The sequence below is a fragment of the Aotus nancymaae genome, unplaced genomic scaffold (assembly GCF_030222135.1).
Source record: "Aotus nancymaae isolate 86718 unplaced genomic scaffold, 86718_ANA_hifiasm-v0.15.2.pri h1tg000067l, whole genome shotgun sequence".
NCBI lineage: Eukaryota > Metazoa > Chordata > Mammalia > Primates > Aotidae > Aotus > Aotus nancymaae.
Genome location: NW_026988482.1, coordinates 10378431 through 10403511, shown reverse-complemented (window position 1 = coordinate 10403511; position 25081 = coordinate 10378431). Strand labels below are relative to the sequence as shown.

The 25081-nt window shown below is 41.7% G+C and overlaps 1 protein-coding gene across 1 annotated transcript in view; it reads right to left on the bottom strand.

Moving 5' to 3' along the window:
• Nucleotides 1-10577, bottom strand: part of TPRG1 (tumor protein p63 regulated 1) — a 142206-nt gene extending 131629 nt beyond the window's left edge. Inside the window, exon 1 of the mRNA XM_064366918.1 lies at nucleotides 10417-10577. The gene's annotated coding sequence lies outside the window, so the exon portion shown is untranslated. The remainder of the gene's footprint in view (nucleotides 1-10416) is intronic.
• Between the last annotated feature and the right edge of the window lie 14504 nt (nucleotides 10578-25081).

Genomic DNA, 25081 nt, shown 5'->3' with positions numbered 1-25081 from the left:
AAAAAGAAATCTTCCCTTAAAACTACTATACAGGAAAAAATGAAAGTAAATAATTTTTGTTTATATACTTGAAGACTTTTTCTACACTTATCTGTTCATAATGTCATTTTTCTACTTCAACAATGGAGTTATGCTATAAGTGTTGTTTGATAAACTGCCTTTTAGACTTGACACATAAAAGGATACCAATACTGACAATGGTGGCAATGCTTACAAAGCATTTACATGAGCCATGCACTTGGTTTTATCTGCATTGGCTCATTTCAAACTCATCATAGCCCCCATGGTTTAGGTACTATAATTATCCTCATTTTACAGATTAAGAGACTGAAGCTAAGAAGGTTAAGGAACTTGCCCAGGGTCACACAGTTAGCAACTGATAGTGCTTAAGTTGATCAAAAGTCACTCTGTTTCCAAGCCTGTTCACCAGTAGTAGTAGTCGCTACCTACTTAGTTAATAATTTTCCTTTACTTGAAAATTGCCAAGATAATATATCTTACATGTTCTCACCACACACACAAAAATTATAACTAAGTGAGATGATGGGTATGTTAATTAGCTTGATTGCAGTAATCATTTCACAATGTATACATATGTCAAACATTCCATTGTACACCATAAAGATGTATAATTATTATTTGTCAATTAAACCTCAATAAAGTTGGAAATAAATAAATAAATTCCTTTAATGACATAATAGTGGCTGTACAGGGTTCTATTATTTAATTTATATTGTTAATTATTCCTATTGCTTCCTTTTTACTTGCTTTTATATTGACTATGCACTGAGCATTCTTGTAGGTAAAACTTTTTATAAGCCTTGATTTCTTTTTCAGTATAAATTTCCAAAAGTGGGAATGCTGGCTCAAAGAGTATGTAGACTTAAGACTCTTGGTATATATGGCCAAATTCCTCCCCCATCCTAATGTTATACCAATTTAAGTTTCAGTAGAATACATGAAGGTCCATTTTCCCACAGGTTAGTAGAGGGCTTTATAATTTAATTTTAAATTAACTGTTTAAAACATGTTAGTCCCATATTTGTTTTAATGTGGACTACTTTTTTTTAAGTCATGAGATTGGAAAGTTGGGGTGTGCATGTATAAGCAGACACTTTTATTAGTTTCATCTTCTTTGTCTTACTGCCTAGCAAGAGTTATTCATTACAGATACTATTGAAGATTAATAGGTAAGAGTAATGATGTAAAATTTTCAAAATGGACACATCAACTATGCAAGTTTATGAATTTGTAACTAAAGAGTAAAATAAACCATACTAGTTGGCTTCCAATGTTGTTGACATGGTTTGGCTGTGTCCCCACCCAAATCTCATCTTAAATTCCCATGTGTTATGGGAGGAACCCAGTGGGACACAATTGAATCATGGGGACAAGTCTTTCTCATGCTGTTCTTGTGATAGTGAATAAATCTCAGGAGACCTGATGGTTTTAAAAAGAGGAGTTCCCCAGCACAAGTTCTCTCTCTGTCTGCTGCCATCCATGTAAGATGTGACTTGCTCCTCTATGCCTTCCACCATAATTGTGAGGCTTTTCCAGCCACATGGAACTGTAAGTCTATTAAACCTCCTTCTTTCATAAATTGCCCAGTCTCAGATGTGTCTTTGTCAGCACTGTGAAAACAGACTAACAATGTAAATTGGTACCAGTAGAGTAAGGTGCTGCTGAAAAGATACCCCAAAATGTGGAAGCAACTTTGGAACTGGGTAACAGGCAAAAGTTGGAACAGTTTGGAGGACTCAAAAAAATGCAGGATGATGTGGGAAAGTTTGGAACTTCCTAGAGACTTCTTGAATGGCCTTGACTAAAATGTTGATAATAATAATATGAACAATAGGGTCTATCCAGGCTGAGGTGGTCTCAGATGGAGATGAAGAGCTTGTGGGGAACTGGAGCAAAGGTGACTCTGGTTATGTTTTAACACAGAGACTGGCGGCATTTCACCCCTGCCCTAGAGATTTGTGGAACACTGAACTTGAGAGAGATGGTTTAGGGCATTTGGCAGAAGAAATTTATAAGCAGCAAAGCATTCAAGATGTGACTTGGGTACTGTTAAAGGCATTCAGTTTTATAAGGGAAGCAGAGCATTAAAGTTTGGGAAATTTGCAGCCTGACTGCAATAGAAAAGAAAATCCCATTTTTTGAGGAGAATTTCAAGCTGGTTGCAGAAATTTGGGTAAGTAATGAGGAGTCAAATGCTAATCCCCAAGAAAATGGGAAAAATATCTCCAGGGCATGTCAGAAGTCTTCACAGCAGCCCCTCCCATCACAGACTGGGAGGCCTAAGAGGAAAAAGTGCTTTTGTGGGCCAGGCCCAGGGTCCCCATGCTGTGTGCAGCCTAGGGACTTCATGCCCTATGTCCCAGCCACTCTAGCCATGGCTGAAAGGGGCCAACACAGAGCTCAGACCATGGCTTCAGAAGATGCAAGCCTCAAGCCTTGGCAGCTTCCACTTGAGATTGAACCTCCCAGTACACAGAAGTCAAGAATTGGGTTTGGGAACCTCTGCCTAGATTTCAGAAAATGTATGGAAATGCATTTCTGCATTTCCATAGTTGTAGATTTGATTTGCATAATTAATTCTGCATATAAGAATGTCTTGAACTTGAGTACTCCACTTTTTCCCTATGTGTCATAGATTAACTTCCCTAGTGCAACTCTAAGTGCCATAAAAGAGTGCTCCATTTAATTCATTAATTCAAATATATTTCAGGAGAAACTTCTCTGGGCCAATCACTGTGCTGGGGAAAAGAGAGAGGTTAAGAGTAGAAAGCAACCTACAAATGCCAATTTCTTCCCTTAAGGAGTAATTGTCTGTGAAAGAGTCAGATCTACAAATAGATAATGACAAGATGTCTAGATAAAGCATTAGACAATAATCTGTACAGCGTTCAATAGGAGCACTCTACAGACTTCGCAAAAAGTCACACTGAACTGTCTGGATACCTATGGATCTAGGAGTTCTTCCACAAGGCAAACCACTAGAGACACACCAAGTATTCAGTACAACCTGCTGCTGAAAGACAAGGTTTACATGTCACTCTAGGAAGCTGCCTTTTGGTGCTATCAATCATAGCTGAGGAGAGCCACTACTGCGGAAGTGACAAATGGTGTGCAAAGCTTTCCATTCCTGGTCAAAATAGTATATCTATGCCTGCTTATAAAGAGTAGCAATGCTCCAGCTGAGAACCAGGTAGAATTGAAGATCCAGAAATGTATGGTTGCAGCTCCATGTAAACAGAAAGAATATTAATTGTGCATGACCTTCAAGTGGACAGAAAGCATCAGATAGCATAAGGTTATATCACAGATGTTGGTAAGTTGACACAAATGTACTACTAGAGAAGATTAATGTGAGAATCAGTCCATGAGTAAAGGTATGAAAAACTGTGTTCCCATCCTCCAGCCATGCAGATGGTTCAGCCTAGTCTTACCTTGATGATACTTGGGAGAAACTTTCCAAATACTGCAAATTTTCACTGATGCAGACACTGAGTTCTAATTCCTTTTTATAGCTCCAAACATCTTCCATTTGATGTAAGCACTGTCAGCTCAGGAGACATTGCTCAGAAATGTGAGTTTCCTGAGACTTATAAAATGCCCTTAAACCATGGCTAAGTAAAAGTTTTATAGAAAGTTCTAAAGTTGTAAGTTATCTCCAAAATTATGAGTAGAGTAAGGCAGTGAAGAGCACAATGAAATCAACTTTTAGAAACCAGGTTTAAATCCTATCTGCTGTTAATTTGCTGTCTGATTCTGGGTAGTTGACTTCAACTCCTGGAGCCTGAAATAATGATAACTCTTACCAGAACTACTTTACAAGGTTGTGGAAAGATAAAATAAAATGTTCTATCTATGTATATCAATTAAGTTACAAACTCTACAAAGCATTTTTTTTTTTTTTCAGATGGAGTCTCACTCTGTCACCCAGGCTGGAGTACAGTGGTGCAATCTTGGCTCACTGCAACCTCCACCTACAGGGTTCAAGCGATTCTCATGTCTCAGCCTCACGAGTAGCTGGGACTACAGGAGCTTGCCACCACGCCCGGCTAATTTTTAATTTTTTTTTTTTTTTTTTTTTTTTGAGACAGGGTCTCACTCCATCACCAGGCACTAGGCTGGAGTGCAGTGGCGCAACCTCGGCTCACTGCAACCTCCACCTCCCGGGTTCAAGCAATTCTCCTGCCTCAGCCTCCTAAGTAGCTGGGACTACAGACGCATGCCACCATGCCCAGCTCATTTTTTTTGAATTTTTAGTAGAGACGGAGTTTCACTGTGTTGGCCAGGATGGTCTCAATCTCTTGACCTCGTGATCCACCCGCCCCGGCCTCCCAGAGTGCTGAATTTTTAATTTTTAGTAGAAATGGGGTTTTGTTATGTTGGCCAGTGTGGACTGGCCTCAAGTGATCTGCCCACCTTGGCCTCCCAAAGTGCTGGGATTACAAGACATGAGCCAGTGTGCCTGGCCTATGAAACCATATTTCTACCATCTTTCCTCCACCTCAATTTTAAAAACCCATCTCTTTTCCTCACAGCTGGTGCCTATTTTCGCCATTTTCTTTTATAAATAAGCTCCTTGAAAGGAACGTCTATATTCACAATCTCCAATTCCTTTCTTCCCATTATCTTGAGCCTATGCCACACACTCCTGCATGTTCAATTCTCAATGTTCAGTTCTCAGACAGCATTCAACTCTACCTCTCAGCAGCATCTGTCCCACCTGATCACTTTCTCCTCCTTGGAAGACTTCCTTGCCTGACTCCCAGGACATAGCATATTCACTGCTCCTCCTCCATCTCCTTTCTGGGTCCCAATAGAACCTGAGAGAAGTGGAGGGAAAAGGGAGTACTAAGAATATTCTGTTCTAACGTGTAATAATAAGGACAGAGTTATTCTCATTATTACCATTTGCTAGAGATTGTAAGTGATTTCAGTGATACAATACCCCTCTCTGCTGGCGTGGGACCACTTTCACCACCCCCCTTCCCGTTTGGTACATCATTGACTGGGTTCACTTCACCTCTCTAACCTCAAACATTCAGCATCCTGGAAGCCAGTCCATAAACCTCTTCTCTTTTCTATCTATACTAACTCCTTTGATTACCTCATTTGATGTAATTGCTGTGAATACCATATATATAAATTTATATTTATATATTATCCCCATTTTTATCTTTGACTCTGATATCCTCACTGAATACGAGATTTATACATTTACTCCCAACTTAACGTTTCAAACTTAACCTGTCTATAAGTAAGCACCTAATACTCCAAAAACCTGTTCATCTCACCATCTTCTCCATCTCAAATAAAGGCCACTCTTTTCTACCTGTTGCTCAGGTGAAACTGTGATGTCATACTTGACTTATCTGTCACATTATCCCTCATTCTTATCCTTAATTCAAACACATTCTGGGGAAAATGTGTCATATCAACCACTAGAACCATATCAATGTGTGATATCAACCACTAGAATTCAAGCATTCTCATCCCTGCACTACCAACTACACCCTCATCAAAGCTTCCACATCACTCATCTGGATTATAGCAATAACTCCCAAGAATCTCTCTGCTTCTGCCACCTCCCTCCCCACTTCACCCTCATCTATTCTCAACACACAGACAGAAGGATGCCTTTGGAACATAAGTCAGATCATGTCATTCCTCTGCTCAAATCTGCAAATAGCCCCTATTTCAATCCAAATGAAAGTCAAAGTCCTTATCGTGTCTTACAGGGTCCTGCATTATCACTTTTCCCTGTTCTCACTCCGCTGTCATCTAACCTCTAAGTTCATCTCAAAATCCAAAGATCTTTCCACTCAGTTCAATCTATGCCTTATTCTTCAGAGATGCCAGGCTGGCAAGCTCTTGCTTCAAGGCCTTTGCACTTCCTGTTCCAGCTGCCTGGAATACTCTTTGTTCAATTAGTGCTTTGCTGACTCCTTCATATCCCAAGTTCTTTACTCAAATAGTGCCTCATTCCACGCTAAGCACCCTCTCCAAAATCTAGGTCTGCATAAGTTTCTATCCTCTTTCTGTGTTCTATTGTTCTCCATATCCCATATATTACATATTTTACTGCATAGTTTTGTTTATTTTCTGTCTAACTATAAATGTAAGCTCCTTGAAGAAAGAGATTATTATTTTTGTTCACTGCTATTATTACCAGAACTACTTATGGGGTTTTAGAAAAGATAAAATTTTCTTTCCAAAACTTAGAACAGATATTCAATGGTTTTCAGTGAATAAAACTTGATGTTTAAATTGAACCATTGTTCAATAAATAGTTTTAAATGAACGAAACTTGTTCAAATGCCTCATTTTACTCTGTGTCACATCACCTACATGCCTCTCTTGAAGCACAGAACTCTGAGATATAAGCACAATTCTAAGCCAATTCCACACACAATCATGCACATGAAAATGAGGAAAGTTTGGTTATTTATAAAATACCTTGGGGTTTGGAGTTGTGTAAATATTGCTCTGGTGACCAGAGTAGCCCTTTGCAAGACACAAACTTTCCCTTCATCTACCAGGAATACTGTGAAACACAGTGGAACATGCATATATGTATGATTTTTTTAGTAATGTTTACAGTGAAGGAATCCAGGGTCAGTACATCCAAGAAACTTTTATAACTATTCCTTATAGCGCGACTTCTTTCAGAACAAAGGACAAAGTTTAGATACTTAAAAAACTCCCCACATTCCACAAGTTAAGAACTCAACTTGTGTATCATCACTTTTGTAACATTCCAATAACCCAGAGCAATAGACTTTCTTGAGAGAGAGAAATCTCTTCCATATTTTTAAATGATTCTTATAGGTTGCTTAATGTGTTTTTAAAATATTTTTACCCACCTTTCTAATTCCACGTACAGCACCACCTTGCCTTACTCACTTAGCGTGATACTGTCTATTGTATTCATATAAGTGCTCAATCCTGTTCTTTTTTTCTGTTGCTTCTGAAAAACCTAATGTAGAGCTAAGGTGTCCCTACACAGATGTTCTGTCACTGCCGACTTATGAACTCGGATAACAATGAGCTAATAACCATGAACTAATGTCTGGTCAAGAGCTGTAATGCTCATCAAATACACCATGTTGTACCTGGCCTTAAACCCTGAGCCTGCCACTCAGCACCCAGGATCTGGTGAAGACGCAGACTTCCAGCCTTATTCCACTTCAGTTCCACTGGCCCTACATTTAGCCACAGAAATGCTTTCTGCCCTTCAAATGTACTTCAGAGAGTATTGATTTGGGAGTTTACTTAAACTCTTCTCTTGTTGAAAACTCTTCTCACATCTATTGGTCCAAAGCCCGGTTCAAGTTCCATTTCATCCTTACTGTTATATCTGATGGTAACCTACCTAGTTGCCATAAATCTCTTCTTCGTGAGACCTCAACATTTGTTTTCCTCTTCATCTTGCAATATTTATCATATTTTGTCTTGACTTATAGTTATTTGTGTACACATTTTCAATAGTTGGTGGTAAGCCCCTTTGAGAAAGGGTCTCTACTCCTAAATCCCTAAGCTTAGGGTTGTATACACCAAAGGCGATCCATAATTATATTAGTGAGTGAATAATAGAAAACATATCGTTAAGTTAGTTTCCAGGATTTCAGCAATTTGGATTCTTTGGAAACAGGGCATTCTATTGCTATCCATGTACTATCATACATAATAATTTCTTTTCTCTTTTTTTTGCCATTGATCCATTGAGTAAAGAGGAATACCTTCCCTGCAAGTATCAAACATCCTTCCTACTCTCTCATAGGCACCTAAATATTATGCTGCAGCAGTGTCATCTTGCTTAATACTTTATCATTCAAGTCACTGAGTTTTAATAGCTAGCTGAAGAAAATATCCCAGGTAGGTTTCAGAGTCAACGGTATGTTCTGCTGAAGTCATCATATATCCTCTACCTCTTACATAGTGAGACGTTAGGGACAAAGAATTGACTTCACTTCTTCCCTGGTGCCATTGATCTGTTATTAGGTAGCTAGAATTAGGTTTCCCTAGAAAGAGAATGAATGAAAGGAATCCTAATACCTAAGAGGTTGGAAGAGATCAGAAGTGGAAAATTCAAACACTTGGTAGCCTAAATCAGGTACAATGGGAGCTGGGGGGCACTGGGGAAAGCATGTTCTATCTCCAGGAAGAATATGCTGCCCAGCCCCCAGCCCAGTGTTATCCATGTGGGGATGTGGGTCCATTATTACCAGATCTCTTGATCTTCCTGAAAATAAGACGTCTGGATTTTTCACAGGAAATTTCCTAGATATCAAGTACTTTGGAACTAGTTTTATGTTGTTTAACGTGGCAGCACAAACAAAGCACATCTGCAGGCTAGATTCACCTGCGGCTGCTGCTCTGTGACCTCTGGAGTGAATGAAATCTCGGGCTTGACGCTGCCATTAGATTCAACAATGTTGAGTAAAAAATCACTTCAAGTTTGAAAGGTATTAAACTGGATGACACTTCTTCACAAAGATCCCAGAAGATACAAAAATCCAGACAGGCTGAAGAAAATGAGGATGCCACTACTTCTTGCCCATCTCCCCATCTTACACCTAAGGAGCAGTTCCAACATTTGGCTGAAATAAATATTCCAGAAGAAAGAGTCAATAAAGAAAGAGGCTTCTCTGACAAAGTTCCCTGCTCTAAAGAGCATGATACCATCTCCAGTAGATGCTAAGCAAAGGTCTAAGTGCCCTACAACTTTTAGTTGGAAGAAATCTTAAAGGACATCTGGGTACAGTCTCCAAAATGACACAGCTAATGCTTCGGCTTGGGATACCCATCATCATTCACTACACATCGTGGACAGTGAAAGAGTAAGGGACCCATATGTGACTCACAGCTCCAGTGATCCTGGCTGAGTGGCTGGTCCATATCACTTATCTTCCTGGGCCTCAGTTTCTCTCTTTCAAATAAGGTAACCAATTAAATGATTTCTTCAGGATCCTTACAGCCAGAAAGGCACTAAGAATATATAGAAGTTCCAGCCTGACCAACATGGTGAAACCTTGTCTCTACTAAAAATACAAAAATTAGCTGGGTAGGGTGGTGCGTGCCTGTAATCCCAGCTACTCAGGAGGCTGAGGCAGGAGAATCGCTTGAACCTGGGGGGCAGAGGTTGCAGTGAGCCAAGATCACACCACGGCACTTCAGCCTGGGTGACAGAGTGAGACTCCATTTCAAGATATATATATATATGTCTGCCAAAGATTATGCAGCATTACAACCCACTGCATTTATGGTGGTCCCAAGGGGTAAATATTAGCACTGTCATAATAAACTCAAACAGACACATACACACACACTCACACACATACACACACAGGAGAAACATTTCCTTCTACAACTAAGAATGATAGACCCTTCTGAGCATGAAAAGAAAAAATGATAGCTAAAATTAGCATCTTAAAAAGTAAACTACATAATAACTGAAGATGAGATCTCCTTAAAACTGTAGAACAATGAGATATGATGATAGCTGTCAAAAGAGAGGAAATTGCATGAGTCAATTTGAAAGGATTTGGGGGTGTTTTCCCCCCATGGAAATTTGCTTTTCTACATACCACTGTATGACTGAAAAGCTGAAACATTTCCCCCAGGGCCTGTATGATCCGTGCCTCACTACGCTGCCTCTGACATTTGGAGAGTGTCATTCAGCCCCGAATTAAAACCTGCTCATACAGAGATCTGGAGGATGTCTCAGGCTTGAAGTAGTTACGTTGTCTCATTTGCCTGTCACTTTCAGTTTACAACTCTGCTTTACATAAATACTCCTGTTTGTCCTCTAAAAACAGCCCTGTTTGATGAGACCTATATGTCATTATAAAACTTCCCTCAGATGAATCAAAAAATAACCCTCTCAAACTGCCTGCAAAGAAATAATCACCTTTTGTTTACCATTTAACAGTCCAGAAAGGCTTTTCACTTCTTTTGGCTTTTGGAGATAAGGTATGACCTGCTGGGTTCTATAACAGAGGAAGTGGGAAGAAGCAATCCAGTCTAATCTTGGCCTTAGCCTGCTGATCGAATTTGAACAAATCACTTCAATTGACCAAGCCTCAGTTCACTAAGCCACCAAATGGAGAAAATTATACCCATCCTACTGCACTATAGGGTAATTAAGATCAAAATCAATATATAGATAAGTATGTCAAGTGGCTTTACAGGCTGAAAAATGCTGGTCCACAAACCTCATCAACCTTGGACAGTAAGGAAGAATAGGGGAATTTCACATGGTAATGCAAAACTACAAACCTAGACCAAACTATAAGTCAGTGGTGAAGGTGACCAGAAACTCAGCCGAGGGTTTCAGGAGCCATTGGTTCATAGAGAAACAACCCATCTCTGCAGAACCAGTGACAAGCCACTTGATCTTACCTGACTAGACCAGTCCTCAAGGCTCTTCTTTCTCTTCCTGGATAAAGGGGGCTAGACCACAGAGAATGGCCAGTAAAGGTGTGATTGGCTCAGATAAAGCCAGGCAAGGCAGTGCCCTGTGCTGTGACCCCACTCAGTCTGAATCTCACTTCACCAAGTAGGCTGAGAGTTCTATTCTCACCCTCAAACAAAGTGTCACAGAAAAGGACTGAGGATGTTTACAGGGTGGAACTCCACCTCTCAGAGGCAGAGAACTGAGTTTGTGGGTGGGGACTTTCTTGTTCTGCAATGACACACCTTTCTCTCCTGTCCTCTCCCTCAAGGAGCCCTGTATTTGTCTGCCAACTTCCTCTAATACACATCCGGCCAAGTGAGGAGGAGCAGCCTACCTTCCATTCCTCCATGGCTTCCATATGCCTCCAAGTAGCTATAATGAAGCTTAAGCCTGAAGCCTATACTCCTATTATTAATATTCTTTATCATGGCTTGATTTATTGGGTATTTTTGATTTTAAGCATCACTATCACTCTTGTCAAAAATGTAGAAGACATGTAGAGCAGTATGTCTCTGAAAACAAACACATGTACACATAGAATCTCTGGTCAGTAGTCCTATTAGAAAATGTACCATCTGACACTGTCGCTATGGAAGTGTGTATCCCCCTCCCTAGACTGTGAGCCCTTTGAGGGTAATGCTATATCTTATTCTCTCATATGCTCCTCACAATACCCAGCAGATAGTAAGTAATAAATAAATCCACATTGAATTAATGATGATCTATTAATATCTATGCAATGAATCCTGATCTGTCATTTAATGGCTTTGCAACCTATGGCAAGTCATAATTTATCTTTCTGAGGTGTTTTTTTGGGAGGGGGGGCATCTGTAAGTTGGGAGTATCATTTCTCCTTCAGAAATGCAGATAGAATTTGAAAGGAAGCATATGAGAATAAACCTAGGATAAGATCTGACATAGCAACGGTGCTAAAAAAAATGAAATAGAATCTTAATGAACACATTTTGAAACCTAAACAAGTGTGTTCTACATACAGAACTGGTATAAAATGAAGCATGAACTGCACAAGTAGGTGGATTGCTGGAAGAAAGGAGAGCACAGAAAACAAAATGCTGTATATGTAAGATTGAATTTCAATTTTTGATCCTAAATTCTTGACTTCATTCAGCAGACTCTGGCCAAATCAGACTGTATCTGTTTGATGGCTGGAGAAACCGGGGTGCACTGACAAACTAGACTGCTTGAATTCCATTCTTTTAAAAGAAAAGTAACTGACATTCACCCTTCAAAAAATGTTGTTCAAAGTTCCAGGAATATCAGGGTTATGAAGAGATTCCATAGGAGATGAACTACAAACTGGCAACTCACCTAAAACCAGCAGGAGAGGTCACAATGAGTTAACAGTCCTTTTACCTGCTTCCACAGAGTCGAGGACATCACATACACTCACTCATTCAACAGTAGTTAACTGAGCAACTACCTTTGCTTTTCTCAGTTCTCCAAGTAGACAAGGATATAAAAATGAACCAAACATGGTCTCTGGCATAAGAAGCTCAAGAAGATAAAATTTGTAAGCAAATTAGCATTGCGCAATGCAGAGGATGATAAGCATCACAGACAGCATGATAACAAGTACGCTGGGAATCCAGAGGAGGGAGCAACTCCAGGAGGGCTGCACAGAGGAAGAGGCAGCATTAGATCCAGACTGTTAAAAAGAGCTAGGATTTCAACAAGCACAGATGGTAGAGTTGGGTATAGATGTTATTGGTGAGATGGATTCAGCCACAGTCGCCTGATCAAAAGGATTTATGTCCCCTCCCTAATGCAGACCCCAGGCTGAAAAGAGTTTCACAGAACTGGTATCTAGGTCACATCACTTAGACGCCACAAAACTACAGGGCAATTAGAAATAATTGCGAGGCAAATTCTGTTCCCACTCAGCTCCAAGTGTCTTTATGATGGCCCAGGGTGGGGGCAAAAAAGGCGGGAGGAGTGGAGAGATGCTGGATGCCAGCCTGATCTCTTAAAAGGACTAACCCGTGCACTGCTGTTTGAAGTATGCTATTTTAAAGGGAAAGAAACTCTGTGAAAAGTCATCAGTTGTTCACATGGCATCCATCTAATTATCATCAGGTTTCTAGTAGCCACTGAACGCTCCTCCCAGCTCATGCTGAGCCCCGCCACACTGCAGCCTGCAGTAACTAGGGCAGGAAACATAATACATCCAGGAGAAGCATAAGCAGTAGAAATGATGCCGCGTGGAGAACCTCAGCTCTGATCCCTGTTTAGCTGCTCACTGGGATCAGAGACAAGCAGCTTAGTTTTCCCCAAGCTTTGCTTGCCTCTTCTGTGCAATGGGAATTACAGGACAGATCCCACCAACCTCCCTGGGCTGTTGAAGGAGAAAATGAGATCTTGAAGGTGATAAGAGCTTTTTAAAATTCAAAGTATTGGTATGAATATGAAGCAATACTATTATGGAACATATGGCTATATGTAAGAATTCACTTCAAGTCTGTATTTCCAGGCATAGCAAAGGCTGTGTACACATATCCCAGCGGATGACACGCTCAACAGCCAAGGAGCAGGGAAGCACAGAATAATTTTACCAGATTGACCTTTAGAGATTTTTCGCTCTGGGTTTTGTCTCTTCTCTCTCTTCTGTAATAGCCTTTACAGGCCAGGTGTGGCGGCTCACACCTGTAATCCCAGCACTTTGGGAGGCCAAGGCAAGCGGATCATCTGAGGTCAGGAGTTCAAGACTAGCCTGACCAACATGGTGAAACCCCGACTCTCCTAAAAATACAAAATTAGCTGGGTGTGAGGACAGGAGTTCAAGACTAGCCTGACCAACATGGTGAAACCCCGACTCTACTAAAAATACAAAATTAGCTGGGTGTGAGGTCAGGAGTTCAAGACTAGCCTGACCAACATGGTGAAACCCCGACTCTACTAAAAATACAAAATTAGCTGGGTACGGTGGTGGACCCCTGGTATGGTGGTGGGCCCATGGTATGGTGGTCATCCAGCTACTCTGGAGGCTGAGGCAAGAGAATCACTTGAGCCCAGGAGGTATAGATTGCAGTGAGCCAAGATTGTGCCACTGCACTCCAGCCTGGGAGACAGAATGAGACTCCACCTCAAATAATAATAATAATAGCCTTTACAAATTATTCTCCTTTCTCTTCTCGTTCAGCTCTAATGTCTATGAGAAATAACGTATGTTGTTACTAATTTAGGTTAGGAAACTTGGGTATATTAGAATTCATCCTCTCCTGCCATTTTTCAGATGGGGATGGAGTGACGCCCTGATGATTACACAGGCTAGCCTTCTCCCTGGACTCAGCAGGGCTGTTCTCTTACATACTGCCTGGGGCAGTAGATGGGCAGGAGGAATTACAAGTGGCATGGATCCCGGTCAGGTGTGAACCAGAATCACCTCATCTCCAGGTCTCCTCCATAGTGGATCATGCAGATAAAAATCGGTACATAAACATGCATCACTGGGCATAAATAGGTACTGTCTACAAGAATCCCATATCCCAACTCCCCAGATACACCCCTCATCCCAGGAGTCCTTTGGGAAAGAGGAGCTCAATGATGATGAATAGGTACTGGCAGCGGTTTGTGAAGTGAACAGGAACTGAGCAGTGTGAATTTCCCCTTCCCTTGAGTTACAGTAGTACACAGTACACGTCACTAGTACTGCACTCTTATGGTTTTCTTTCTTCTCCGATATGTATCTGTCTACCTTTTTTAAAGATAAGGGCCATGTCTTAAATAAAACATTCTTTTCAGGATCTAGCACAGTACAATGCCGATAGCAGGTACTCAAAAGGTACCTACTTTGATGGATGGGTAGATGAGTAAACGAACAAATACAAACTACTCTGTTTTCCCTCACAGCCCTAGGAGGCCTTACAGCTAGAGAGGTGACATTTCAGAGAGGAAGAAACAAAAAGCCCCTTCTGCTTTTGACAAGGGACTAAATTCAGCCCAAAGCATCTTTTTTTCCTCTCTCTATTTACTCTGGACAATCTGTCCCTTATCAGATGAGCTCAAGGCTGGTTGGAAATACGCATATTTTATTTGAAAATATCTGCTTCCTCCAGTTTTGTTTTGCCACACAGACATTTGTCTGCTTTGCTGTATGTTGTGTATCAGATAGGACTCAGACAAACTGCTTTGGCTTTCTAAACTGTTTTGTTTTCTCCATTCATTTATCATTTTTCTCATTTCCTTCCCTGCATCTCACTCTTATTTCCACGTTCCAGTTTTATCCACGATGAAAGAGAACAATTTCACTGTTGCACAGGTTCACTGAGGGTTAGAAAGGGCACTGGCAGGGAAGTTGGAAAGCCTAAGATTTAGTTCCCATTCTGTCACTAACAAGCAATGTGATCTTCGGAGGATCACCTCTTCTATCTCGGCCTCTATTTCTCCTTTGCAAGATAAGGTCTGTTCTTGACAGCCACAGAATCTAAATGCAATCCTTTGAGAGTCTCTGGATACCAGTCTGCTCATGTTACACCATTTTTCATATTCATTACAGATGGGGAAGACTTCTTGCAGGTTTTGGCTTTGGTTTGAGATCCAGTGAGGGTCCTCCACTCCAGATCCCCATCTGACTCCCCGGTCCACTCCCTCTGCGTATGGCTCCATGGGCATGCAATCCGTGCAGTTACCCAGGCCTGCATGTAGAAGGGCCTCATGCTTGGTTTTGTTCTGCTTTTGCCATGTTGAAATTCTTAATAGTTCTTGAAGAAGAAGCCTGAACTTTCACGTGGCACATGGCCTCACAAACCAGTCCTGCCCCTGCTCTTACACTTCCACTCCCTCAAAGCAATAGAGAACTAAGAAAGAACCAGGAAAAGGAAAACAAGGGTGTACTTTGCGCATCATTCATGGCAGGGAGAAGGGCTCCCCATAAGGTACAGCTTCACTTTGAAACGCCCTTCCTTACAAATACAAAATCAAAGACAACACAGGGCGGGAGAATGGGAAACTTGCCACAGTCTCCACCCCATCACCCTTCCCCATCTTGGCTGGATGGGGGCTCTGACTCATGCCTGGGGTGTGGCTCACCATTCCTGCTAAGCACCTGGGCTCCTCCCTGTTCACAGGGCTCAGGAGGAGGCGTGGGTTACCTTGGAGTGGATGTGGAAATCATCCAGTCACCTCTCAACATCACAGAGCTAGATGGAATCTCAGAGCAGACGCAGGCAACCATCACAGCCCACCTTCATCAGAGAAAATCCCCACTCCCGAATGGAGAACGGGCTGATGCCTGGGAGCAGTTCCCACCTCTTCTTGGCATTCATTTTGGATTATGTTCCCCTTTCTGCATCTTTGGGGTCCACAGGGGAAGAACTTACTCCTCTATCACACAAATAATAGTTCCACCCCCAGTTCAGTCACCAGCAGACTCAGATGCCCAATATATGGTCAAATTAAATTGAAAATGACCTTGATATTTTAAAACCTCAGTAAGATGAAACTATCACCATTGGATTTGTTTTTTTCTCCTACCTTAAGTTCTTCTCCTAATAGCTTGAGTGATTTTACATGTCTCATCAGGGAAGAAATTAAGAAGGAAGAAGAACCTTGACAAAATTTAAACACATAAATGAAGAGCTAGTGATCAATTACAATGCAATGAGATAAGCTTTTGAAACACTGAGACGCCAAGGAAAGTATGAGGGACACTAGTTAGGATAAAAAGGCATTAGGCATTTCTGTGTAGGCATGGAGAATTACTTCCCTAGTTCCCTAACTCTCTGCGTGTGCTTGGGCAAGTATAGCCTTGGGCAAGTTTCCCTGGGGGTCCTTTGGCTTCCTTGTCCACAAAATAAAGCAGTTTGGAGGATGTACCCAAGGTGAGGTCTCTTCTAGGGTTGTCATTCTATGTTAGTAAGTATCAGACTGTTACCACCTCTTCATATCAGTGTCCCGGCTTAAGGGTTATTTTTTTTTATTTTTATTTTTTTTTGAGACGGAGTCTTGCTCTGTCTCCAGGCTGGAGTTCACTGGTACCATCTAGGCTCACTGCAACCTCCGTCTCCCAGGTTCAAGTGATTCTTCTGCCTCAGCTTCCTGAATAGCTGGGACTACAGGTACACACCACCACACTTGGCTAATTTTTGTATTTTTTTTTTTTTTTTAGCAGAAATGGGGTTTCACCGTGTTGGCCAGGATGGTCTCAATTTCTTGACCTCGTGATCTGCCCACGCTGGCCTCCCAGAGTGCTGGGATTACAGGTGTGAGCCACTGCACCAGGCCAAGGATTGATTTTTAAAGTAAGATTACACTCTAGAGCCTAAGTTGGCATGGCAACGTAATGAAAACAACAAAGCAGCTCAATAAAAAACTTGAGTCCTGACCACAGGAGTTGAACCAGAGAGGAAGCTCCCATAGCACTCACCCATAAACACAGTCCCTTGAATTCACATTTGAAGACATTGAGTCCTCTGTTCTCTTGCAATATCTGAAAGTTAAAGGGAAATGGTGGGCTCTAAGACCAAGGTCATATTATTGAGGGTCTGGAATGCTTAGCCAAGAAGTATATGTTTAATTTTCATCTTTATTATGTGTTGGGGACTCTACTCAGTGATTCTGTCTTGACATTTGATGAGTTCTTTTGAAGGGCAACTGGGTTTGCAGAGAGCCCAGATCACCTGGGGAGAGGGAGGGAATCTTCCTTTTGTCTGTCTTAGTCTCTGACTAGTTACATCCCTGCTTCTGTTCCTATAGCCTAAGGGTTTTTGCAGATTGGTAACATCCAGTGACCACCTGAATCACACTGTGAGCAGTGGGAACTTTTGGGCATTAATTTTGGATTATTTCCCCTTTCTGCATTTTTGGGATCCACAGGGGAAAAACTTAGTCTACTGTAACACAAATAATAGTCCCACCCCCAGTGCAATAACCAGCCTGAATCAAAGACAGGTCCCAGAGTTCAGGGCCTATGACTCCAGTATCAGCCTGGACTTTCATGCCAGGGCATCCTTTAGTGTCCAGAAAGAGCTGCTCACCTCGAAGAAGGCATATGACGTGCAGGTCCCTGGACACCTGCCTGAGAACCTCACATTAAAAATGCACATATCCAGCCTACTTGATTTACTAGATTAGAATCTCTGGGGATAGGTCTGGGAATCTCCATATCAATAAGCCTTGCCAGATGGCTGTATTCACATAAAGTTTGAGAACCACAGCGTTACAGTTTCTCAATCTACCGTGACAGTCATTTAGAAAACTCCAACCCAGAATAAACTGTACAGAAGCTCCAGGGCCAGAACCTGTAGGGTGAATCAGTCTTGTTGGAAGGAAACAGCAGTAAAACCTGTGTGTCTGGAACACTGGGTGGTAGGCAGAGTGGAGGGTGTCGTAAGGTTAGAAGGCAAGTAATTTGTACACGAATGACCCACGATTCTTTCATTTTTACATTGCTCCTCACTGTATGATATAAACGTCCCCAGGTAAACTCTAAGTTTCAATAGTCTCCATCCCAGCTAGACATCTGTACTCTTGCTGATTTACTACACATAAAAGAGGTTTTTGCTTAACAACAGTAATAAGAGTAAAAATGCACAGAGATAGGGGCTGGAGCTAGCTACACTGTATAAAGGCCCAGAAGAGAGAACTCCTGAAGGCTTTCATGAAGGAAAGGAGTTCAGCAAAGCCCATCCCCATTTCCAGGGATACTCTGGCACATGAAGGGTGAGGACAAGCTACAGCTCCTCAGAGTTTTCTTAAAGCGCGTTTGGGACCCCAGGGGACATGGGAGCTGTAAAGGGAACCTGACACACAACATGCCATATCCGTTTTCAGAGGGTGTCAACACCCTCCTTCCCACACCTGCTGTTCCCAAATATCACAACCTGATTTTTTTTCTCCAACCTCCTGTCTTGATGATGATGATTAAATATTCATGGAATGCTGTGATGCCAGAATACTTTGTGAAATTTCAGATACCTTTTCTTTTTTTTAAAAAAAGGAAGCTTTTATTTTTTTTTAGCTTATGTCAATTTTGAAAAGAGGTAAAAAGAATAAATGCAATGACTCGAAAAGCAGATAATGAACAAACAAGCTAGTATCCTCGGTTGTCACGATTGTGTTTCAAGCCAAAAAAAGTCCCACTTTAAGAAAAAGAGTAGGGGTGTCAGGTGTGGTGGCTCACGCCTGTGATCCCAGCACTTTGGGAGGCCGAGGCAGTGGATCACCTGAAGTCAGGAGTTCGAGACCACCCTGGCCAACATGGTGAAATCCCCTCTCTACAAAAATACAAAATTCAGCTGGGCGTGGTGGCAAATGCCTGTAATCCCAGCTACTTGGGAGGCAGGGGCAGGAAAATCGTTAGCACCTGGAAGGCAGAGAATGTGGTGAGCAGAGATCATGCCACTGAACTCCAGCCTGGGCAAAAGAGCGAGACTCAGGCTCAAAAAAAAAAAAAAAAAAAAAAAATTAAAACTCAGAATTTAGAAAACAAAGACATGAAGGAAGAATTGTTCACATTATAAAAGAATCTTCCATTATAAGGACACAAGCACACAAATGTTCATTACAGCACTGTTTACAATAGCAAAGACTTGGAACCAACCCAAATGCCCATTGATGATAGACTGGACAGGGAAAATGTGGCATATATACACCATGGAATACTATACAGCCATAAAAAACGATGAGTTCGTGTCCTTTGTAGGGACTTGGATGAACCTGGAAACCATCCCTCTCAGTAAACTGACACAAGAACAGAAAATCAAACACCACATGTTCTCACTCATAGGTGGCTGTTGAAAAATGAGAACACGTAGACACAGGGAGAGGAGCATCACATATTGGGTCTTTGGGGGGAAACTAGGGGAAGGACAGCAGGGGGTGGGGAGTTGGGGAGGGATAACATGGGGAGAAATGCCAGACATAGGTGATGGGGAGGAAGGCAGCAAATCACATTGCCATGTATGTACCTATGCAACAATCTTGCATGTTCTTCACATGTACCCCAAAAGCTAAAATGCAATAAAATATTTTTTTAAAAATTTAAAAAAAGAATCTTTTACCATGGGTCCATTTAAGTAGCAAAGTTCCCAACTTCATGTAAAATACAAGTAAATGCATGTAGGTATGTATGTCTTATTTATTTGTTTATTATGCAAAAGGTTTACCTTATTTGAAAAAAATGCATATTTTTTAGAATCAAAGACTATTCACTAAAAGTATCATCTTATCCAGTTGTTTCCAGAATGAGTCTCAGTGGGGGTTCCACCAGCGTGCATCAGGGGCTACTCTGCTACACAAACAGAGCCAAGCGGGTAGAGCCAAAGGGTGTCCCCAGCCTTACCCCAGCAACTGCACTGCTATTCAACAATGTATTTGTGGCACCTGTAATATTTAATTTTAAAGAAGTTGTAGAGAAGCCCTAATGGTACACATAGAAGACTAATTCCTTAATTTTACATTCTGGGAAACTAAGGCAAAGGGAAACGTGACTGCCGCAAAGTCGTATCTGGAATTTTAACTCTGATCCAGTATTTGCTTTTCACTGCAACTTGTTGCCCCACAGAACTCACGATTTTATTAAAGAAGCTGGCTTATCTCTCATGAATGTTAACGTTTTAAGCCTAAAACTGGGAAAACATCACAATAACCAAAGCAATTGGCTCTAACAATCTTGACATTTTCAAAGGTCTTCAGATGAGCTGACTAGTGTCACAGCTGATCACAGTCTGTCTAGAGTCATAACACAGATAACTTGATCTAACGCATACCAAAATTTTATTTAAAATACTAACCAAAGCAAGGTGTTATCAAGATGAATAAATGCCTCACAGAGAAATAGAGAAAAAAATTAAAAACCCATTTTTTTTGTTTTGTTTGTTTTTTGAGACAGAGTTTCACTCTTGTTGCCCAGGCTGGAGTGCAATGGTGCCATGTCGGTTCATTACAACCTTCACCTCTGAGGTTCAAGTGATTCTCCTGCCTCAGCCTCCTGAGTAGCTAAGATTACAGGCACCCACCACCATGCCAGCTAATTTTTTGCATTTTTAGTAGAAACAGGGTTTCACCATGTTGGTCGGGCTGGTCTCAGACTCCTGACTTTAGGTGATCCATCCGCCTTGGCATTCCAAAGTGCTGGGATTACAGGGCCTGAGCCACTGTGCCCGACCTAAGAACCCCATGTTAAATCAACTTGCGTCTTATATTTATTTCTAATTATTTAACAAATACTTATGTAGTGCTTATCATGTGCCAGAAAGTGCTGTAAACACCTTACAAATATTAATCTAATTTCTGCAATGATCCTCTAAAGAAGGTACTATACATTATCGAAATTTTATAGGCGGAAAAATTGGTCACAGAGAGAGATCTGGTTCTCTCTCCAAATTTTCCTACTTGTATCTTATGTTTACAGCAGCCTGGATTAATCTGTTTTCAAAGGACCCCCTAGGGTTTTCTACCTTGTCTTTATCTTTACTGTCCTTTTGATTCAGAACATAAAATGCTGTCTTTCTCTCTCTTCCATATCAGCCATCAAAGACCCAAATGTCATTATCTGGCTGTGGCTAGAGCCAGATGTAAACCCCACTGCTTCCAAACTCTGATGGCAACTTACTGTATTCGTTGTCTTATTGCTTACCCTCCTGCTCAAAAAAGCTTTCAGTGCTTCCTCATTGCAAATCAAACTGAACACAAAATTATTATCCTGTCATTAAAGACTCGTAACAATAATGCTTGACCCTTATTCCCCATTGTTTATTTTTGCATATCCTATTCCCCATCCAAACTAAATTGTCAGCATTTCCCAAATATGTCTCAACAAGCTGCTATACCCCTGCTTTGCTTAGAATGGTCCCTCTTCCTGGAGTCTCTTCCCATCACCTCCACATAGAGAAAGCTTTCACAGCCTCGAAGATTCTGTTCTAAAGTTACCTCCTCCACAAAGCTCCCTCCATTTCTCTTCACCCCTCCACTATTCAGAAGCTACCTGCCTTCACCTTGACCCTCCATATCCCTGTACCTTTTCCACAGCACATGCAGTATCTGCCTTACAATATATTTGTTTCGATACTATTATCATTCCCTCACTAATCTGAGAGCTCTTTGACAGCAAGAGCTGTCATATTAGTCACTGAAAGTAACATTATTGCTGGTATATAATAGATATTTAATAAACGTTTCACAGAATGATATAAAATGAAGTGGATAAAGTGAAAAAATGGATAAAGGTATAGGCACAATTATTTTCTTTAGACCCTACTGCCAGGGTTTTGGGCCTCAAGGATGGTATATTTCCTATAGTTTCTGCATCTGGAAAAGGTAGCTGTTGAGAAAAGTAGGGAGTGTGGACAAGAAGAATAAAAAAATAGAAGCTACTACTTATTAAGACAGGCAACCGTAAGGACTCTAATAAGCATTTAATATATTTGAATCTTTTGGTTTTTACAATGTTCCTCCATTTGATGGCAGAAGACACTGAGGAGAAACGAGTGAATAACCTGCCCCAAGGCCACAGAGATAGCCAATTCTGAAACTCCTTTTCACGACATACTGCTTCCATAACAAAAGAAAAGTGAGAGAGGCCATGCCTCTTCCCTCCAGCCCTAACCCCCGTGATAATTCCATACCCGATTATCTCTGCAGTTGCATGTAATAAAATATAATAAACAATATATGTTTACACTTCCTAAACGCCTATCATGTACCAGTGAATTAACAGGTACTTTGAACACTGTTTTTGCTAAATTCTCCTGATCATCCCAGGAGGTGGCCATTACCAAACTTATTACAGGGAAGGGAGACAATGAAGTTCTGTGATGTGTCCAAGGTCGTGCCACAGGGCAAAGCCAGAAATCCAACCCAGGCCATTATGAGGCACCCTTTCAATTTTGCCTCATTGCCTCTTCTCACAGATGCTAGCCATAAGTGGCATACTAAGAGATTTTCAACAACGACGATAAAAACAAAACAAAACAGAAAACACAGAAGGAAGGAATTCATTACTACCTTGAATATGAAAACACAATAACTATTTTCCATGTGATGACCTAAATTTTCATCCCCCAGAGAAGAGTATCCTTGAAAACAGGCCTGGCAGGTAAAGAGGGTGGGGCAAGGCCAGCATTCCAACACTTCCCTCTGAGCTTTTGTCTCTCCCTGGAGTTCTTTTATTTTGATTTCTGGTGCCACCACCAAGCCTAGTCCCCATCTCCCTGGGTTGGGGAGTCAGGGAGGATGAGAGAGAAACACTATCCCTCTTTTCTTCTCAGCTCTAGGTAAACATAATCTTTCTCCTTGTTTTCCTTTGCACAACTGAGACGGCCTGACACATTCAAAATGAAATTTCCTAAACGCTGAGAAAAACCTAAGTGGAAATAAAGAAAATCACAGCAGCACAAAATAGATGACTGATCCCAAGACTTCTAGTTACAGTGGAGGGGAGATGTACTGAGCACCAAATTTTCTCACAATTTCCCCAGACAAATATTATCTTAAATAGTTTGAATCACTGGCACAGGGTCCTTCCCTTCTCACTCCCACATGACATCATCTTCCCACCGTGAAGAAGAAATCACCCAACCAAATTTCTAGTCAACCTGTCACTTGACTGGGATCTTTTCACTCAGTTCCACTTTTCTCCTTTTCTCCTTTAGAAAAGTCAGCTCATAACCCATTCTCCAAGAGGTGCTGATGTCCTTTATTTATTATTATTTTTTTTTGAGATGGAGTCTCACTCTGTTGCCAGGCGGGAGTGCAGTGGTGTGATCTCAGCTCACTGCAACCTCCGCCTCCTGGGTTCAAGCGATTCTCCTGCCTCAGTCCCTTGAGTAGCTGGGATTACAGGTGCCCACCACCACTCCCGGCTAATTTTGTATTTTTAGTAGAGATGGGGTTTCACCGTGTTGGTCAGGCTGGTCTCGAACGCCTGACCTCAAGATCCGCCCATCTCAGCCTCCCAAAGTGCTGGGATTACAGGTGTGAGCCACTGCGCCCGGCTGACATCCTTAAGTTTCAAGGAAGGCTGCAACCCATCTCAGCTCAGGGTAACAGCTCTGCCCACTTCCTGTTAGCATTCAGTTGACCCCTGCCCCCAAACAAACCCACATACCATCCACCACAAAGGCCTTCCTTTGGAATTTGAATTTTAGAATGTATTATGAGATTGATCATAGAGTGACAATCTCTGAGAAAGCCACCCTCTCACACACAAACATCTTTGAAGTGCTCATGAAAACTGATGACAGTGGATCTTTGCAGCTCATGAATCCCCACCCCCTCCCCGACACACACACACACACACACACACACACACACACACACACACAGACAAATACTCCGTCAAACCATCATCTACCTCAAAAACCTTTACCCCAGGACTGTGCGTATGAATCTGCAGTGCCTGAAATTAGAAACAGGTGCCCAATTTCTCTTTCCCATTCCACACTGCACTCCGAGTACCAAGAACAACATGCCAGATAATAAACCACACCAGCCACTGAAATCTGATCATTCCAGTGTAGACTCATGGCTGACTTCAGATTGCTACTAATAACAACAAGAACACAAAAATAACAACATCAGTATGAACAAACATTGCTGCCTTACATAGTGCTGTACTCTATAGTTTATTAAAGCTTTCCCATCTCTCATCTCTACCGGGCCTTCTGGGAGTTGTACAAGATCGTAATGACAGGGAATATGACTCTGCCCTTCCGTCTTCCCAACCTACTCCTCCAGAATCATCTCTCACTTTCCTCTCAATTCTCCATCTCTATTATCTTGACATATCATGCTAGTTTCTACATCTTTACCTTTGCCTGGCTTATTCCGTCTACCTGAAATGCCACCTCCACCTGGTAGGATATGCCGTACTCCTGAGACCCCTTATTGTGAAACCTGTCATAATTCCCAGGGTCGGGTCTGCTCTTGCATTTCTCTTCATTTTAAAACCTGAAAAAAATAACTGTCTTGTTTTATGTGTATGGCTCAAATTAATTATAATCTTCGACTTTTTAGTTTATTATGATTTAGCATTGAAACAAAAAGTTGTGAAAACAACATGGCACAAACCCAGGGCAGCAGGGTGAACATGTGGCGTGAGAGGGGCACATCTTCATAGGCGCAACTGCCTGCTACTGCACAGAGAATCCTGGAGACAGTCAATGCTACTTTTTAAACAGATTTCAGAATAATTCTTAAGAGGAAAATTGCCTTCGTCTGGGGCAAAAAGATGAAAGAAAAAAAAAAACCTTGATGAGCTTTTGAGATAGAAAAGGTACTTTTGAGGACAGTTTCAGAAAAGTGGGCAAAACAACTGTGGTGAGATGAGAGCAATTTTGTTTTAGACCTCGGAAGAGGAGTGCAAAACGAAAACACCGGAGCTATGAAGTGAAAGGGGACAGAGCCCAGGACGGAGACAAACTGAAGGAGATGGGCTGAGGCTGGTGAAACTCCAGGGTCATGCAACGGCTGAGGGCGTTTCAAGAACAGTGATGTCTGCTCTCCCCATTGCAAGTTTTTTTTCTTTGAGGTGGAGTCCTGCTGTGTCACCCAGGCTGGAGTGCAGTGGCGCAATCTCGGCTCACTGCAGTCTCAGCCTCCCAGGTTCCAGTAATTCTCCTGCCTCAGCCTCCAGGGTAGCTGGGATTACAGGCG